General features: G+C 40.7%; 1 long non-coding RNA gene across 1 annotated transcript in view; it reads right to left on the bottom strand.

The window, feature by feature from the left end:
* LOC129756140 (uncharacterized) overlaps positions 1-20829 on the bottom strand; it is a 37766-nt gene that overhangs the window by 11197 nt on the left and 5740 nt on the right. The window lies entirely within an intron of this gene.

Raw genomic sequence — 20829 nt, 5'->3', positions numbered from 1 at the left:
AAACCTTGGCTGGGAATCGACCGGGGTTCGGTTCATTCATAGTTAGTTGGACCAAATCCAAAAGCCCCAACCGGGTTCGTTTTCTCACAGCCAAGATGCCACTCGAGGTTTTTCAGCGTAGTTTAGTTAGATCGAAAGATGGCCGATGCGCGATGGGTGGAAACTCTTCCTCCGAGCATTTCTCACATGATTGCGGCCGGAAACTGGCAAGGTGGAAGTCGTCAGGTTGCACGAGAAAACCCACTTTTCCACCCCGAGATTAATATTAATAAAATAATAATTAACGATTAATTTAACGCTATGCCAGAGCTCAACGTCATAATGTGTAGCAGAGGAACCGTTCTTGGCCTGTCTAACTAATAGGTAGATAGTTGTACGGAAAAGGAGAAGGAAGGCATCAACCCAGGTTGATGAATGGAACAAACCTTGGTGGAAAAGGAAAAAAAATCGCTTAGCATGAATGAAGCTAAATCATGAATGAATGGATGGAAACGGTTGGTTTGGTCGGTTAGTTGGCTTGGCTTAGCTGGTTGGCTCAGCCGTGTGGCGCACAGGAGGCGAGCGGAAGAGAGAGAAAGAGTAGTGGCAGCCATACTATAGATTATGAATGAAATTGTAGTGTTGGTGATTTCAGTAGGTAGGTAAGTCGGACCCCGGCTAATGAAGGCTGGATTGAATTGGGTTGGATTGAGTCGGAATGACGCTTTTCTATCGCGCTGACCATATTTAGTGCCAACTGCACCGTGTGATTGATCCATAACTGGTGTTGTACCTACACAGCAAAACATTTCTAAAAGTATACGGAATCTAAAACACGAGTAGTCTAATTTTTTACAAGTGAAAATCGAAGACGATGTAATTTTCAACTCCTTTTGATGTAATTTTAGTCTTTTTTCAAAAAGTGAATAGAAATACATTGTTTTGCTATAATTTTACATTCCGTGATGTAAAAACCAAGCGGCCAATGAATTTTACATCACAAACAGTGTAAAATTGTATGTTTGATTAAAAATTAAATGAAAATGTGCAACTTGTGTGGCGCGCGTCGGATACAAATTAAACAAGTAAGAAAATTATTCGAAAACGAGTCGTAGGCGTAGCTCTAGCATTTCCATAATCCTTCAAAAGCTGGTAGGTTCAAAATAATGTCATATTGAAAAAAGATGCTGTTGGAATTAATCAATTTTCTCTCCATTGCAGCAAGATCAGATTTTTCGCACTGGCAGTGATTTTTCGGAGAAATTTCCGTCAGGCGGAGGTGACGCGGACCGGAAAATAATGGTGTTCTGGGACGAATCGAGGATCCTGGTGACGGCCATCTGTTCAACATCACCGTGCTGGGAATCATCGGATGAAACAAAAATACCAGGCTGACGCTGTGCGTGATGGTGTATATCTTTTAGGTTTTTTTTTAGAAATATATGCGAAATTAAAATTTTAAAAGCAGCGTATTCATTCATAGACAACAGCAAAACCTGAATATTTAGCAAAGATTTCTAATATTTACGAGAATAAATGTTAAAATATACATCCCCGTCTATTTTTACACGACGGCTTTCGTCGTCCGATTTCGTGCATTGTTTTCGATCTAAATTTACACGCCTCAAAAATTACATTCTTGAAAAAAATACATCGTGATAGAATTTTACATCAAAATCGATGTTCCGTTTTCGTGCATCGTTTTCGGTCTAAAATTACACGAATTTTTCTTGCTGTGTACGGCGATTTGCACGCAAAAGAAGCCATCAAAACCGGACGCCATCAGCAATAAAGATCAGAATACTAAAATGCAAGGAAATAGCCCAATTACTGTTGATTTAGTTCGTTGAACTAGAAACCTTGTTTTAATGTGCTAAGTTTGATGTTTCATTTTTCATCTGATTATGAATTTATTACAATAATCTCATCATAAACTTGTTTTTGAAAAATAGATAATGAAAAATCATGCATTCTCACCCTAAATTCCCCTTGAGTTCACCCCTAAGATTCGCTTTTCAGATTCGTGATCGCAGAAATCATCGGTATTCTTCTCTGCAGCAACTACGCTCCACCAAAATAGGTAATCGATCATATGTGTACATCCACTAATCAGACTCTACTCCAATTATGAACTTCCTTGGAGTTGGAATTATTGGTATAAGATTCTATGCTGGAACGGCATTAATAAGCTTTCTAATAACTGGTATTGTCCTCTAGTGCAACCATATTGCATATGTTTGAAAGAAACCAAACAAAACATATCCCATATCCTATCACTAGTTGAAACAGGATAGAAACAATCAGCCAGTAAGGATATTTTCGAATTATGGGATGAACGCTGTGTGTATGTAAACTAGCATTAGAAAACAATATTCTTTGTTTCCATTCGACGCACACAGGGGTAAAACATGAAAAGGCGATCAAAACTAATATTAACGCGCCAGCGGCCAGCACTATATTTTACTTCGGAAGTCGGAACTTCCGACTTCCGAAAGACTTCCGACAAAGAAAAGGGAAGTACTAGATTTACGGAAGTCTGTGTTTTGTTGCCAGTTCACCAGCGACACGGTCCTAAAATTTTTAATGAAATTCACAATATTTGGATGAACTCACCATTGAGCAACGGGAGAAGCCATGGATGGTAGTAGGTCTCATAACCTGGGAGGCAGAGTTTATTGAAGGTTTTCGTGATACTGAAGAATCTGACCAATATCTGTGAATCATGACATGGTGGTGAACTTCAGCGATAGGCAGCATCCATGTGAGCTCCGATGCATAGAGAGCGCATACTATATTCGCACTCCGTTCGTCGTGTTGAGCTTGACCCATACAGTAGTTATCGCTAAAAACATTGTTAAGAAGTGTAGAAGGTGCTGCTACAGACTATTCCGGATACATACAGAGTGCTGCTACAAAAGCATCTTTACGAAGAATCTTTCTCCAACCTATGGAAAATTGCAAATATGGTGTTATTACTCCAATTTTGGTCCATTTGTCTGCTGGATACTCTTGGCAAGACGATCTTCAGAGATGATGAAAAAGGTAGGTTTTCGGAAAGGGAGATCTACAGTAGACGTCATTCGATTAGGAACTTGGAATCTCTAGGGTAGAGGTCAACCTTAAATCCGTATAATGTTTGCTGAGAGAGAGGATTCGTCTATAATTGCCGCATGCCGCCATGGAGCGCGAGTTCGACCTCTCGCCGTTTCAATCCAATTGACCTGACTGCGGGGATTCTAATCAGGATTCTATGCTTAGTATTGTGCTTCTGAACGCCGTGTATAACGAGGAGTTAACACTGAAGCTACCAGTAGGCGTAGATTTGAAAAGCATGACCAATAGGGTGGCCCAAAATTGTACTATGTCTGGAATTTTGGGGGCTCAAGCTTCAAATGATAGCTTAATGTGTAAGAAACAATATTATAAATGGCGGCGACTCAGAAAAATTATGTTTAGAGGTCGCACTGGTTCAATTTTTTAAAAAAGGCAATTTTTTCGACATTCTGTCTTAATAACATTTTCAGATCTAGAAAAATTTTCAAACATGTGTCTCTAATATATTTTAAATTTTCTTTATAATGTAAAATTTAAACTAAAAATTTATTGGGACTGTTTTGGACTCTCAATTTGTATGTATGATTTTTTAATTACGCATTACTATGATTTTTTGTAAAAAAAATAATTAAAATTAACAAAAAAGTGTACTTTGGATTAAGATTTTTAATCAACGTTGAGTTCAGAAGATGCGCGACGTTATGATGTGCAACTTTGTAGGAGAAAGTGTATAGCTATGACTTGTCATTTCAAAGTAATTCAAGTTTCACTGGGGAAAAAAGTCGCAATTTTCAAATTTATGCTAAAAATTGCATTATATTATGCTGTGGATGAGTTTCGAGCAATCTAAGAACCAAATAAACTCCTGATATCAGATTTTTTTTAACCTTTATCCTTTTTTTATCACCAGAAAGAATCATTCCAAGTTTAGATTTTTTTATTGATTGAAGGTCGTGTTACCCATACTTGGGTGACGGTTTGAGGAATGTGTTATGGCTACAACCACTAAATAAATTTAAAATTAAAATCTAAAAACTAGTCATGCTTGTTTAGGCTGATTCAAAGATCGATAAAAGAATGAAAAAGTTTGTTAGCAGAAGTTTGGATTGCTCGAAAATCATCCACAGCATAATCTAATGCAATTCTTAATAAAAATTTGAAAATTGTGACTTTTTCTCACAGTGAAACTTGAATTACTTTGAAACTAAAAGTCATAGCTATACACTTTCTTCTGCAAAGTTGCACATCATAACGTCGCGCATCTTTTGTATTCAATTTTGATTAAAGATCTTAATCCAAAGTACACTTTTTTTTTATTAATTTTAATTATTTTTTTTTACCAGAATTCATAGTATTGCGTAGTTTAAAAAATCATACGTACCAATTGAGAGTCCAAAACAGCCCCAATAAATTTTTAGTTTAAAATTTTCATTGTAAAGTAAATTTAAAAAATATTAGAGACACATGAGACCTAATCTGGAAAGTTCAGTTTTGGTTTAATTGCCTTATCAAGTTTCTTGGAATCTAAGAATGGAACGTGTTCAGAAAAAATTTGTTCATCGAGCACTAAGACGATTACAATGGAGAGAACCTCAAGAAATGACACCGTATTCTGATCGATGCCAACTATTGCAACTAGAAATACTATCTCGTCGTCGAAGTTTACAACAGGCTACGTTTGTAGTGAAAATTTTGAATGGTGAAGTTGATTGCCCCGAGCTGCTGTCATCGCTGGATTTTCGCGCAAGTCAAAGAACGCTACGGAATAACTCCCTAATACAACCGAAATTTCGACGCACTACGTTCGCCTACTACCAACCAATAGATTCAATGAAAAGAATGTTTACTGCTTCCGAAAGTTTGCTCGAATTTGGCGAGTCCTCCGGAAAATTTACCGGGAAACTGAGAAGATCATCATTCTTGTAATATTTTTAATTTCTGTTGTTCCTATTTTATTATTCATTAAGACACCACAGTCAGATGAAATTTAAATTAATATACAAATATACAAATATACAAAGATACTTTTTCAAGACCTGAAAATGTTATTAGGACACAATGTCGAAAAAATGGAATTTTTTCATAAATCGAACCAGTGCGACCTCTAAAAACCATTTTTCTGAGTCGCTGCCTTACAAAAGTTTGTTTCTTATACCCTTAGCTATCATTTGAAGCTTGAGCCCCCAAAATCCCAGACGTAGTACAATTTTGGGCCAACCTAATGACCAACCAAAAGTTGTGCCGCTTGTACATAAATATGTAGAATTTACTATAGGAGGACATACGACAACTGATTTTGTATTGCGCGTATTGCAAGTTTTGCTCTAAGGAAATTTCTATACAGAAAAGCGACCTGAAGTCCCATCATAGAGGTAGAGCGAAACAGACATATATTTGGGTACTTGTGCCTATAGAACCATATTAGCAGATGCAGCTTTCGTCATCACGGTTGTAATTCCTGTCGACATCATTTGGAGGGCAAGAAGTGTTACATGGCACGAACAGCATCAATGTTTGAGAAACCAATAGGGAAAACGCAAACGCAGCTTCCAGCCTTAGGAAGAGTCAACTTATACTTGAGGCCGCTCCTTTAAAGCCATTAGTGGTTCAAAATTATGTAAATATTAATTCGCTTTATTGTATGAAATTCATGAACACATTAAAAAAAGTTTTGTTACATTAGGTTTTATTAATGTTTAAGTTGACTGTAATTCGATATGATTTGAGCAAAATTGGCAACATTTTTGTTAGAAAAAAACCCAACTTTTCATTAGGTTACCCTCAACGTGAATCGAAAAATGATAACATCCCAGTCCGAAAATCACGGGGCAAAATCGTCCCGATACCTGCTCGAAATGGTCAAATTTGGCAAAAAACCGGACTAAATTCTGAGCGGGAAGCGGTCAACCGATAAGCAAAAAACAAGGGAAAAGTGTGCGTCACCGGAATGTCACGAAAAAAAGGTGACGTGGAACCAGCGGAGAACGGCTCCTTCCTCTTGAGGCTCGGCTTAGGACGACATTCTTCGGGATTCAATCGTGAGATCAAGGAGTGATTTTGAATCGTTCGGTTCAGGAATCGTGGGCCTCACGCGATACATCACGCGAGTTCCGCGAGAGAATAATCCTCCAAGCTAGTTTATGTGGCTCCAACAAATATCAGTGAAGGCGTCCCGGCCTATTCGTATGGCGTCTATGCCCTGGCCGGCTCGAATCAACCATCACCGCGCAAATTGAGACAGCAGTTTGTGCGTGGAAAGGATGGACTGCCCTCGAAGTTCAACCCCACGGCCATGTGGGCCTTTTCCGGCCAGGTTGTGACCAACGAGATTGTGATGGCGTCGGAATCGGGCTGCCCAATCAAGATGCATCGGATCGAGATCGAGAAGTGCGACGAAAGGTACGATCGCGAATGTCGCGGGGTTCGGTACATTCCATTTCACCGAGCGGCGTATGACCGAAACACCAGCCCTAATGCCACCAGGGAGCAGATCAATCAAATGACGTCGTGGATCGACGCACTGTGGGGCAGAACCTATGAAAGTTGTGACAAAACCTCATTTTTCATTTCTTGGATAAAAATTTTCATATTTATATTTTTGGAAACGAGAAAAATACACGAACTCAAATCTATCCAAGATTTTGAAAAATTCGTTTTTTTAGCTACTTCTTAGTAGGGGAAGGTAGAGTAAATTTTGTTTAAAAAATGAGGAAATAAAAAGAGAGATCTTTCTCGCTCTGTAGAAAATAATCTGTTCAAGATAACCGTTAACCAAATACATCAATTTTTCTGAAATTTTATGAATTTTTATGCACTATAGAATATATTAAATTTACAAAATATATTGTCCTAATTATAGCAAAAATAGTTTGACATGAAAAATCACAGATTTTCACCAATTTCAAACATCTTAAAGTATAGTTTTTCAGCAAAATTCCGCGTCGAGTTACGTATTAAAATGAAGAACTAAGTTTCAACTTTATGGTAAAACAAAATAATACTACTCTAATACTTGCTAATGAAGAAGTTATTAAACTTTTTGTGAAGCATGTTTTTTGTGTTTATCATAAAATTTACATTTTTCTCAGTAACTCGTTCTTGGAATGAAAGCTTACTGTTTAGTGAGGGTTCTTTACAAAAAACAATTGGCTTCAATAATACCATTAGTTTTTTTCTTTAATTACTCAATAAATCAATTTCCTTACATAACTGAATTCATTTTATGCGTAAATATAGGATTTTATAGGGGACCTAATGTGAACATTTCAATTTTTTTTTCTAAACTAGTTCAAGGCAATCTACAACAACATACATTAAATTGCAAACAGGTTTATGAACAGCTTTATTCTTCATCAGTACCCATATTTAAGTATTTTTCTTAATTTTTTAACTTGTATATTTTTGCACAAATTGAGATAAACTTTTTGAAAGGCTCAGTGAGCAGAAGAGTTAGCCATATACAGTTGCGTTCAAAAAAGCATGAAATCGCGTGAAGCTGCGCTCCCATTTCCAACTTTGACAAGCTGCCATTTCTCTCTCGGTTGATATTTTTTAATGAAAATTTTACACAATCTTGTTCAACTATTCAACTAACGCTCTACAAGATTTGAAGTCTTCATAATGTCGGGAAACAAAGGTACAGCTATTCCCGTAAAAAAGGGAAATTTAGAATTGATTCACTAAATTGGCTGTATCTTTGACAATACTCATTGAAAAATTCTTGAAAATTCAAACAAAGATGTAAAAATGTGTAATACCAGGCCAAGTTTCGTCAAAATCGATGAACGTGATCAAAAATGGTGCCAAGTAGAAAATGAGGTTCATTATCGTCTAGAAGACGATTTCACTCATTTTTGGGCGTATGTTTACATGGAAAACATCGCGAGCCATGTGGTCTTGGTATTTTCTTTCACAAAATCAAAATTTATCACAAAGAATATACATATTTCCATATAAAATTGAAACACGTTGCGCTTACTCAAAAATCAGCTAGATCATCTCAAATTTTACACTGATGCTTGGTGACCCGAAAGGCATCGAAAAAAACATATGGGAGCAAAAAGTCATTTTTTGCAGTGGTCTAATAACTACTCTAGGATCGATTTATAATTTTACTTCTACTGAAAATAGTTTCGATAGCAGGAATTCACTTATATTAACTTATATGAACTTGAATTTAATGCGGAAAATATTGGAAAAGCAAAGTTACAAAAGCCAGAAAACGACTAAATTTCTTCTATTTTTAAAGCCTCATTTTTCTTTGACTCTGAATAACGGCTAATTAAAATGTCGTAGCAGAAATTGTTTATTGTATTTTGTTCCCAATTTCATATTCTTTCAAAACAGATAAAATGAAAAAAAATTCAATGATTCTCGTATTTTATTACCTATTAAAGATATTAAAGATACAAAACATTTGAAAAAAAAAACTTCGAAACTATCATCTCTGAAATCAACACTGCTTCTTATTTCAGATTCATACATACGTATAAAACACATCTTCACGACAAAACTATTTTGTTTATCGTGTTGCCGGAAGCATGTATGTATCGTTATTACGATTAGTTTTTTATTCAATTTTTATTTTTTATTCACATCCAAATTAATTTCGAATATTTAAATATTCCCTGAAAATCGATAAATCTCTCCAACTTATAAGTTTGTTTAGTTTGAAAAAAATGTTCATCATTTATTCTTGAGAAATATGAAATTTGATGCGTTTTGGATAAATTAAAACGTAAAATTGAATGAAGAAACGTGATTTTTAGCACAAAACTCAAAGATAAGAATTGTTGGAACCACCCGATGAACTATTCTCGCGAATAGTACGTAAGATTGAGCGTTTTCTAATCTTTTATTTAGAGAATTTACAAACATGTAATTTTTTTTTTCGTTGTGGAATTTTTATCATCAAGATAAGGTGAATTTTACCGACGTATATTTTCAATTTTGTGCCTTTCAAAAATGAATTCTAGTATTTAGCTAGAATATCATCAACCACACGATTAGATAGTTTTTATTATTGTGAACATTCCACTCCAAGACATCAAACCTCTACAAGCTGATTTAACACGTTCGTCGCCACGGCACCCATATTCGGGTGACGGGTGTATTTCCTGGGGGGCCCCGTCACATCAAAAAGCGTGTGACGCTCTCTTACTTGAGTTCACCGCTCATCTTCGCCACACGTTTCAAATATGGGAGTTCTCCCTCTTTGCTTTCTCTCTCTGAAAATTTCTTTGGGCCCGGCTAGTAAAACTACCAAAATGAGCGTGGCAACGAACGTGTTAAAGAAGTTACGAGGTTTTGTCCAACACAAAGCCTGTTCTGCCCCACTGTGCGACGGGAGCAGCGACAGGAGAAGCGTTTGCGGGACTCGCCGATGCAGAAGAGAGCCGTAAGTCGAAGAGATTTGTCATGTCCGAAAAATAATAGTAATGAGAGAGGTTGGGTATCTTGTTGCCAGAAAATTAAACACGATGAACTTAATTTGCAATTTTTTTATTATTATGGGCGACCGAAAGCAAAGCTTTTTTTGTTAACAGTCTCAAAGTCAAGGTTGGAAAGACCAAGTCGATGGAAATCAACACAGAAAACCGTTCCAATTTCGTGGTATCACCAAAAAGCGCTAGCAATCGTGATTCGGGAACGTATGTGGAGATGGATTGGGCACACGCTGCGAAGAGATGAAGACGAGATTTTCAGAGAGGCGTTAGACTGGAATCCAGATGGGCATCGAAGGAGAGGCAGGCCCAGAAACTCGTGGTGGCGTAGTCTAGCCGCTGAAATCCGCACACTTGACGAGAACCTTGGCTGGCAGCAAGTGAAGACGCTGGCTCTGGATCGCCAGCAGTGGAGATCTTTTATCTCAGCCCTATGCGTCTGTCAATCGGCGCCGGACCCTTAGGTAGATAGAGCCTTCTGGTTGCGACGTGTTGAGGCTTCCTGGCTGCATATTGGTGGCTTGGGACGCTGTCGTCGGCTTTGAAAGATGCATTATTTGGGGAAAACCATCACCCATCGTTTTCCCTCACTGCGATATTTGAAAACTACATTTACTCGTGACCAATCACCACAACCTAATTTGACGCATACATTCATGAACATTTATGAAAGAATCGGTAGAACAATCTTTGTCCCAGATTCAAATCGATTGATAAGTATAGAAGATCTTGAACCTCATTTGACTCGTAACCTTAATCTGGGCTTATAGCTGCAGTTAGAGTCTCATGTACGGAACTCTGATTTCACCTGAAGCATGCCTAAACTTATAAACCATATGGTATTAATGGAGTTCCCGCTTTATAGCTCTCAAATCGGCTATATCTCGATAGTTTTGTGTGCTACGGGAGTCACCTCTGAGACAGATGCGAGTAACTGCCTGAGCATATGTCTCGGGAACTTCTGTACCAGTTGGCTGGCAGTTGGGAAATTGAAAAGTTAAGGGTGCATAAGAGCATTCGGAACACAAGTGTTAACAAGTTTCATTTGGAGGAATCCCGGGTTCAGAAGACCGAGAAGGCTACTCAACGATCGACGATGTTTCGGGAGGTTATACAAAAAGGTCCAGTCAACTCATCTGCTTTGCCGATGACATTGGTATAGTCGGCAGATCATCTGCGGCGGTGGAGGAGATCTACCGCAAACTGAAACGCGAAGCAGGAAGGATTGGGTTGATGATTAATACGTCCAAGACGAAGTACATGCTGGCCTGCGGATCCGAGACCGACCGAACCCGCTTGTCCAGTAGTAACAAGGTCACGATCGACGGCGACGAGCTGGAGATAGTCGAAGACTTTGTCTATCTCGGCTCACTGGTGTCCGCAGACAATGACACCAGCCGTGAGATCCGGAGGCGAATTATCAGCGGAAGTCGTGCCTACTATGGACTTCACAGGCAACTGCGGTCGAGTAGACTTAGCCCTCGCACGAAGTGTAACCTGTACATGACGCTCATTAGACCGGTAGTTTTTTACGGGCACGAGACGTGGATATTGCTCGAGGAGGACCTGCACACACTCGGAGTATCAAGCGACGAATGCTAAGAACCATCTTTGGCGGCAGGAGAACGAAGTGTGGATGCGAAGGATGAACCACGAGCTCGCGCGACTCTACGGCGAACCCAGTATCCAGAGATGGCGCAGGCTGGCCGGATACGCTGGGCAGGACATGTTGCGAGAATGCCGGTAGACTGTCCTGCAAAACAGGAGTTCGCTACGAATCCGGTAGGAGCGAGGCGAGCAGGGGCACAACAATCGAGGTGGTTAGACCAAGTGGAGCGTGTTGGAAAACGGTTGCCATGGATCGAGTGAATTTTAGAAATAATGTTCACCAAGTTATTCCAAACTTGGGTATAAAGAAGCGTTGAGTGCCACATAAAATTACACGTGTGGCATGCCATAACTGAAGAAATTGGGTCATATGATTCTGATTTTGATGAACATCTTGTTGAAAAACAGGAATATGGTTTTCAATTCCCATTTCCCCCAGATTATATTCGGAGAAAAAACCTATCTCGTGATTTGGCAGGCAATTACTGATTTATCCAGCTGTTCCGATTAACCAGCAGCTTACACGTTGGGAACCGTTAATTTCGGATCCTACCCCATAAACCTAGAGGTGTAAAACTTGTAAAACTAGTTTACGGACCAAAAAGTTCCGATGGGAACCAAAGCTTGCAAATCTCGTTTTTGCAAGGCAGGGAATTTTCTGTGCAAGCAGCTAAGTCAGCATTATGGAAAGAGCAAAAACGAGGCAGTAAGAAAACAATAATAAAACAGTCTTTGGCAGCCTCCGATGAAAAAAAAAACTTCGCAAAAGCAAAACTCCGTCAAAGTGATGCTACCCGTTGATTAGTCGAGTATCGGATGGGCCTTTGTTCCGTCAAATAAATACCCCAGTCAGTCGCCATTCGTGAGCGGTTCTGCTTTTCTTTTTTCGCGCAAACTCGTTACCATGTTTGATTGTTCGCCGCAGCCAGCAGCAGCGGCATCATCTGATCATCATCATCATCATCTGCTTTGGCGCGGAATCTTCAAGCGTGAGAATTATGTTGTTAGGCAGTTGGGAAGAACCCTCTAATAAGATATGAGCGCCGGTTCATCTCTCACCTTTACTGCTTTCACGGTAAAAGTGCAAAAGGGCATCGTGTTTGTGAATCCATCCACGCTATCGTTTGAAGAGGCTCCGACAAATTTGACAGGAACAGCTCAACACAACCAACGGTTTTAAAGTAGATACTGAGTGTAGATTCAGAGTTCAGAATGAGAATTTTGATTCAGAATTCAACTTAAGAATGCAGATGAAAGTTGAGGACTCAGATTCAGAATTCCGATTTATCAAGTTCAGATTAAGATTAAGTGAATTCAGATTCGGAATTCAGATTCAGAATTCAGATTCAGAATTCAGATTCAGATTCAGAATTCAGATTCAGAATTCAGATTCAGAATTCAGATTCAGAATTCAGATTCAGAATTCAGATTTAGAATTCAGATTCAGAATTCAGATTCAGAGTTCAGATTCAGAATTCAGATTCAGAATTCAGATTCAGAATTCAGATTCTGAATTCAGATTCTGAATTCAGATTCAGAATTCAGATTCAGAATTCAGATTCAGAATTCAGATTCAGAATTCAGATTCAGAATTCAGATTCAGAATTCAGATTCAGAATTCAGATTCAGAATTCAGATTCAGAATTCAGATTCAGAATTCAGATTCAGAATTCAGATTCAGAATTCAGATTCAGAATTCAGATTCAGAATTCAGATTCAGAATTCAGATTCAGAATTCAGATTCAGAATTCAGATTCAGAATTCAGATTCAGAATTCAGATTCAGAATTCAGATTCAGAATTCAGATTCAGAATTCAGATTCAGAATTCAGATTCAGAATTCAGATTCAGAATTCAGATTCAGAATTCAGATTCAGAATTCAGATTCAGAATTCAGATTCAGAATTCAGATTCAGAATTCAGATTCAGAATTCAGATTCAGAATTCAGATTCAGAATTCAGATTCAGAATTCAGATTCAGAATTCAGATTCAGAATTCAGATTCAGAATTCAGATTCAGAATTCAGATTCAGAATTCAGATTCAGAATTCAGATTCAGAATTCAGATTCAGAATTCAGATTCAGAATTCAGATTCAGAATTCAGATTCAGAATTCAGATTCAGAATTCAGATTCAGAATTCAGATTCAGAATTCAGATTCAGAATTCAGATTCAGAATTCAGATTCAGAATTCAGATTCAGAATTCAGATTCAGAATTCAGATTCAGAATTCAGATTCAGAATTCAGATTCAGAATTCAGATTCAGAATTCAGATTCAGAATTCAGATTCAGAATTCAGATTCAGAATTCAGATTCAGAATTCAGATTCAGAATTCAGATTCAGAATTCAGATTCAGAATTCAGATTCAGAATTCAGATTCAGAATTCAGATTCAGAATTCAGATTCAGAATTCAGATTCAGAATTCAGATTCAGAATTCAGATTCAGAATTCAGATTCAGAATTCAGATTCAGAATTCAGATTCAGAATTCAGATTCAGAATTCAGATTCAGAATTCAGATTCAGAATTCAGATTCAGAATTCAGATTCAGAATTCAGATTCAGAATTCAGATTCAGAATTCAGATTCAAAATTCAGATTCAGAATTCAGATTCAGAATTCAGATTCAGAGTTCAGATTCAGAATTCAGATTCAGAATTCAGATTCAGAATTCAGATTCAGAATTCAGATTCAGAATTCAGATTCAGAATTCAGATTCAGAATTCAGATTCAGAATTCAGATTCAGAATTCAGATTCAGAATTCAGATTCAGAATTCAGATTCAGAATTCAGATTCAGAATTCAGATTCAGAATTCAGATTCAGAATTCAGATTCAGAATTCAGATTCAGAATTCAGATTCAGAATTCAGATTCAGAATTCAGATTCAGAATTCAGATTCAGAATTCAGAATTCAGAATTCAGATTCAGAATTTTGATCAAGAATTCAGATTCAGAATTCCGATTCAGAATTCAGATTCAGAATTCAGATTCAGAACTCAGATTCAGAATTCAGATCCAGAATTAGGATTGAGATTTTTGATAGTTAAAAGAAGATAGTGGTGCTTGAAAGATGAACTTCTAAATGTCCTCGAAAATTTAGCTCATTAGAGAGAACGATCGGAACAATATCAGGATTAAGAATCGATAATTATAGCACAGACAAAATTATAGTATGAATATCTTTTACCCTTCTTAAATTTTAAGACTGGCTTTATTCCTAAACTTGATTCATTCCCAGTAAGAAATTTCATCCCTCGGCAACATTGTAAGTAGGTTTGACGTAAGCTCTCCAAAATGCCACATCATCGTTGACGATCAACAACAGCAAAAAAAAAAACAACACAGAAATCCTCCAACAAAAAACAGCGAATAAAAAGGTTTAAGCATCCCATTTCCTAGGCCACCAAACGGGATAAAATCTTCCACTTTTCTGAATTTTATGAATGAACTATCTGCAGAGTTCAACGAACCACACCCTTCCGCGTGCCGCTTCTTCCAAAACCACCGTCAACCGCACGACACGTTACACCCAAGGAAAGAAAAATAGTGTGGCGCGTTTCTTCTCTTGGCATTTTATTTTCAGCCTCTTTTCGGTGTCGGCCTCGTCCCCAGCCAGATGATGATGATCATGCATGGTATGGTGTGGCAGCTTGCGTCCCTCGACTCCCTAACTCGCTCTTTCTCTTACAATCTCCTAACCAAGTGTCGCTCGCTCTGTGTGCTGCCGCTCTTCAGGCGGTGGTGGTGCTGCGCCATGCCACCTAATTTTTTGAGTCATACACACGACGGACTAACTCCAACGAAGAAAACTGCCGCGGGGGGGCTGCCATCGACTACGAATGAACGAATGAAGAAAGGAAGACGACCACGATTAGAGACCCTCGGTATAGTGTTTTTCGTCGGTCGCGGTTTCTTGTTCGCCGCGCACACCCTTGCGATGCCACCTCTCGTGACCAAAGAATGCAGTCAGTCCCTACACATCCAGGAACCATGTGTATGGTAAGTGCGGCGGCGGTGCTGGCGGAAGGCAACCTGCGCGTCAAAATCGGACAAGAAAGAAAGAAAGAAAGGGGAAAACGACGACTCCGCGAAACCTTCAGCATAGGCCCTAACTGCGGTATGCTCCTCATCCGCTTACCTTAAGCTCGGCGGCCGTCAAGCCATGTAGGTATCCGAAACCGAACAGAGCCGCCGCGAGTCTGGGAGTATGGTTTTGATATGGGGGAGCCGCCGCCGCCAGCCGCCTTCGTCGACTTTCTTGTCGACACCCTCGTCGTCACCCAAAAGGAACGAAACGATCATCACCCGATTTTTTTTATGATCGCTGTCGTCGTACATATGTAAGGTTCGTGTGTACGTATGTATACGTATGTTAGTATGTAGGCCAATCAGTGGCTGGCGAAGTTGTTCGCGAAGTGGTTCGAATGGATGTACACATATTGTGTGTCCCGGCCCGGTACAAGACGGGCCGCAAGAAATCGGTAGCAGGCAACCGGTGTCGGTTCAGGAATGTGCCGTGGCTAAATATCGCTAACTGTGAGATCATGCTGCTGCTGCTGCTGCCGCCGCTGATACATTGTAGTAGCGTTTAGTAATACGATATTTAGAAAACTTTTTATCACATTCGACAGCTCGCGAATTTGTTTAGGCGAGCTTTGATTGGTACCAGTCGATCGGCTGGGCACATTGCAGTTGATTTCTAAGTGGTCTCTCACCCAGGGGCGGGAAGAGTCTCGGAAAGCTTTATTGAAAGTTTAGGGACTCGTTAAAGAGGTATTCTACATACAAATTACTCAATCATAAAACATGAATGGCTTTCGCAAAACTTTAAAGAAAAAGTGTAAGTTATAATTGATTACAGCTAAGAATGGTAGAGAAATGAAGGCCGACGAATTCTATATCCAGTGCCCGTGTTAGAAGCCCAAGATCATTGGGAATCATCGTGGTAGTTGTATAAATGTGCGAAGGAAGTGCTGGCGTAGAGAGGAGGCGGACCGTATCATACATCATCGACACAACGAGCATGGAATGGCCCAGTCGACAAACGAGCACGACGGCGAGCAACAGATGGCGCTGATCTGAACAGGCGAAAAGGCAGCCATAGGCGGGCTTCACAAGTGGCGCAATGGGGCGTAATCCCAGGATGGGGCCGTGTTCCAGTTCCGGGGGCAATGTCCAGAGCAACCATATTAATACAAGAAACGTTGAGACACTATACAACATACCAGTCGCGTTATTTGACTGTGATAGTGATTCACAGAGTAGACCACCGCCCCCGGAAGCCGTACCGCTGGAAGATTCCCTAATGCCCTTGCTTTCTATACCATTGCGCCAACAGGACCCCTTTTTCGTTTTGCATGAAATTTGCTGATCGGAAGACGAGAAGCACGTGCAGTTTGAGGCCGATTATTGTAGAAAAGCACCATCATTGCTGCTCGCCGAAGCTTAGTGTCCTCAAGCGGCTGAAGACAACGATCCTTTCAATCGCTTGGACGCCGGCAGCAGGAACTGGAGGTCAGAGCAGTGCTAGAGTCCACCAGAGAAGCTGAACATAAAGAACCAAGCAGCCAGCCGCTCATCAGGAAGTATCATTCTTTAAGTCCGTGAGGTCAACAGTAACTACATAGGTAGGAGTTGAAAAGCCCATCATAAGAGTTTGTTCGAAAGTCGACCTATTTCCAATAAAGTGTAGTTCGTCTTTTCAAGACTCCTTTCGCTATCTCGCGAATTTGCCGACCCTGAGGCGTTTTGAGGGTGTTCTCAGTGGTTCTGAGCAAGCTAACTTACCCACAGGTTGTACCTGTTATGAGATACGATGACAGAGCCGACATCCACCAATCTACGAAGCGAAATCAACCTGAAATGGCCAATGTCTGTCGACCTTGAGGTATCTTTTGGTGAGACTTCCCTTAGAAGTGGAATCGGATGCCTCTCCTATTTTGTTCTGGACTGGTTCTAAGCTTTGGTCTCGTAAAGATCCCGGCTAACCTTGTGGAAAAATCTCGGAATGAATAGCCTGGAGACCATCTATGCCGACTACATCGCTGAAGTCGGACTTATCACGTTTAATTGGGCCTTATAGACATAAGAAGCACAAGCTTACGTAGTAAGAAGCGCGTGGATGCTCTGGAATGTAGTTACACCTTCCCGTAGAGTGGAAACACGTCTGTAAACTCGACAATTGCAAATGTACGGCTAACAGAACTACCACCAAACCCATTAGAGGCCGCCGATAGATCCCCGGAAAATCTTCGCTGAAAAGTGGGTGTCAGACGTAGACACAAAAGATGTTAGAGGAGCGATAGTCCGAGACGCGTTCCGGAGAGTCATAACTCCGATTCGATTGTACGACCGCAGGAAGTGAACACCAAGAGGAAAGGTGTGTAACCAGTAATTTTACTTACTGCTTGGTGGAAAAAGGATCATCAATGACGCGTGTTGGAACGGGTTTCAAAAAGTGCCTTCGTGAGTAATTCCCGTGCTCAGAGGTAGCCAAACACTTAGGTCAACTCACCGAAATATGGCAAGAGATGGTGCTAGTACTCGAGCGCATCGGAAACGCATTAGCCACGCAGTAACGAATACAATAGGGCATGGTGGGAAGAACGGAAAGACAACTACAAAGCCGCTAGCTTGCGTATGGGGTCAAAGATCTTGCTCTGAAACGGCCTCACTTTGAATGGATATCTTGAGCCGACCACGAATGGAAATATTTATCCCATCATGTCCCTACAGGACCCCAAATTCCTAGTTAAGAAAAGCTTACCGGCCCTACCGAGGAGCGGTGCCGTTACCCGGGCACTTTCAACGTCAATAGACTCACCTTCGTGTATGGTTCAGCACCCAAGGTAGGACCAGGTACGCCGGTTGCCGAGATACTTAAATAGCTAGTCAGGGGAGTAAGCCACCTGATCCAGAGCCGACCAACGTAAGTGCTGTCCCGCCGCAGCCTTCACAACGCGTAAGAACTGTAGACCGACGACCCTCTACTACGTCGATTAACGCGTCTTCGTGCCTGTTTCAGCACCCAAAGTGGGATCAGGTACGTCGGTTGCCATGATGTCGCCTGATCCGAAACAATCTCCGTTATTGCTGTCCCGCCGGGGCACGCCCTTCGGTGTTCTGGAGGCCAGTTCCGAGCTTCATCGGACGGAATTAGACCACAACCCACGAGTCACCCAGATCTGATCCTCACCTCGTGGACCAACAAACCAACTCCGGACCAAGCCTGGCTCACGCCGCCTTTGCCACTGATCAACCCGCATTACCCTAAGGTAGGACAACCAACAATTTTTGGACGGGGGGAAGAAAAGTGTTCCACAAGCCGTGTTCGGGAAACAATAAAGTGTGAATTTGACTGAGCGCATTAAGGTGTTTCCTTGACTCCGAATTTCGAGTGTTGCCGACTCGAAGAAAAGTGTTCCACAAGCCGTGTTCGGGCACAATAAAGTGGGAATTTGACTGAGCGCATTAAGGTATTTTCTTGACTCCGAATTTCGAGTGTTGCTGACCCTGAGGCTTGAGAAGGGGGGTTCTTGCTCGACTGAGCAGTTTGGGAGAACCGATGGTTACAGGTGTCAAACTCGAGAAATGTCAGACGTAGACACAAAAGGTGTCAATGGTGCCTGGGTTTAAAACAAGGAATTGAAATCAAGAGAGAATTCTGGTTTCTCTCATTTAAACTCAAACCTTCTAATTCTCTCTACCAATTTGCCAAAATTACCACAAATTCAATCATTGGCTGCATAATTTGTGTGATAATTGACGAATTTTCTCCCTTCATTTCAGTTTCTCGGCTAAAAACGCATTTAGGGGGCTTAAAATCTAGCCTCGTCGGGCGACCAGAAGTTGTGCGGTCAAAGACTCGATTTGCGTCTTGAGACTCCTGAATGACGATTACAAGTCAATACGATTAGAGGCTGGATCTTTAGTTGTTTGAGGATCTGACCTTGAATCGTGGAGAGCTAAGGTCGCTGTTGAGGGAGGTGCATTTGTCTATGAGTATGCGTTGGAGCACACTGAGCAAAAAGACCTTTAATCTCAAGTAAAGTTGAGCGACTGTTCGAACAATCAGGGTCTTTGACCTGAAATGGAGTTTAGGCAGTATAAGGTTGAGTGCTATGAGACATCATGAAATGTCTCATAGCACTCAAGGACCCAGAGTAGCAAACTAAGAAGACGTGGCCTTCGAATACAAACCGTACACAAGGATTTACCACCTGGGTTACCAATTAATAGAAAAGCGTAATTATTAAGTAGTTGTGCTTGCTAAATTTTGCGCCTGTAGTGATTAGGTTACTTCAAGCCAAAATTCAGTGTTTAGAATTAAGAGTGTGAAATGTCAAACACGCACAAACAGGAAAGTAAACAGAAACAAAACAACATCGTGGCCAGCTTGTAACATTTTGAACATCAAAGTTCAGCTTTGATGAAGCACCCTATTCAAACGACGATAAAAATTCATGCGAAACACACTCCAAAACGCACGAGCAAAACACCCGAGCGAAAACCTTGAGCGTCGACCAAAAACCATACAGCATCAACACCAAACTGCACTAGATCGGAATTGATAAAAGGGCAATGATTACTGCGATCAACGATGCCACATTTTGATCGGTATTATCAGTGTATCTTATTCTCACCCATAAAAGTCTCAATATAACAGAAAGAGATACACTGATAATACCGATCAAAATGTGGCATCGTTGGCTGCGATCGAGGTTCATTCTGTTCTTGGGCCTTCTCCCGTGTGGTCGGTGAGTGCGACCGAAAGTTTTGTGCGCTACTGTTTCGCTGGTTCGCTGTCGCTACGGCCGATATTATCGTGCCGATGCTGTCGTGTTGGACGTTTGGAGGCCGTTCGCGTCCAAGGTGCGATGTTGGCGTGGGAGAAGAGTGCGGGAGTGATCTGGGTGTCAACCCGTCACCCGTTTATAGACCGCTTTACGCGGAAACGGCAATTTTCATTACCACAAATTTGGATTAGAAAGAGGTCCAAATTTGCAACTTGATCGCTCTCGCCAGCCGGAGCAAGGATACCCGAATGGGCCACGTAAGTTGCGAAACAACCAAGATGCAGTGCAATGCTAAGTTAGAAGTGGTTTTCCCCAGGAAACCAGTGGCCTTTTTTTCGTTACTTTTTGGGAGCGGATCGTTGGAATCCGGTTGAGCCGACGGAAGCTGAGGCTGACCGTGAGATCTCACGCGAGTGTTTGTTTTTTTTTTGCCAATTAGCAAAAATTGTAATACCAATGTAATGTTGTGAAAAATTAAAGGGTGTGAAATCAGACTTGAACTTGTGAATTATCTGGCACGGAACCACGACTTCCCGCTAGCCGCCGGGCAAACTAAACGCGGGTGTTGACAAATTTTCACAGGAAAATTTGGTGCTTAAGTCAACATCTTATTAACCTTGTTTGGTTTTGATTTTCCTTGAATTTTGAAATGAACCAAAACGTTACAAGCTTCAGCTGATTGCAGGTGAGCGAGTAAAAGTCGGTTAGCACGAATCGGACGTTAATTCTTCCCAACTCCCAGGCAAAGGTAGAGTTGAAGACGAAAATATCCTACCAAGACGGGTAAGCGCCAAACCGAACAAAACGGAGGGTAGAACCAGCTTGCCAATACCGACAGTTCGCACTGGGTGAGTGAAGAATTAGCGCTTCAGAAATTCTTGAGAAACAACGAACCAACCTTTGTTTTTCTATAGGACCGTTATTTGAGATCTGGAATAGTTTTTTTTT

Source organism: Uranotaenia lowii, chromosome 3, assembly GCF_029784155.1.
Source record: "Uranotaenia lowii strain MFRU-FL chromosome 3, ASM2978415v1, whole genome shotgun sequence".
NCBI classification, from domain to species: domain Eukaryota; kingdom Metazoa; phylum Arthropoda; class Insecta; order Diptera; family Culicidae; genus Uranotaenia; species Uranotaenia lowii.
This window is presented reverse-complemented; position numbering and strand designations above follow the sequence as displayed.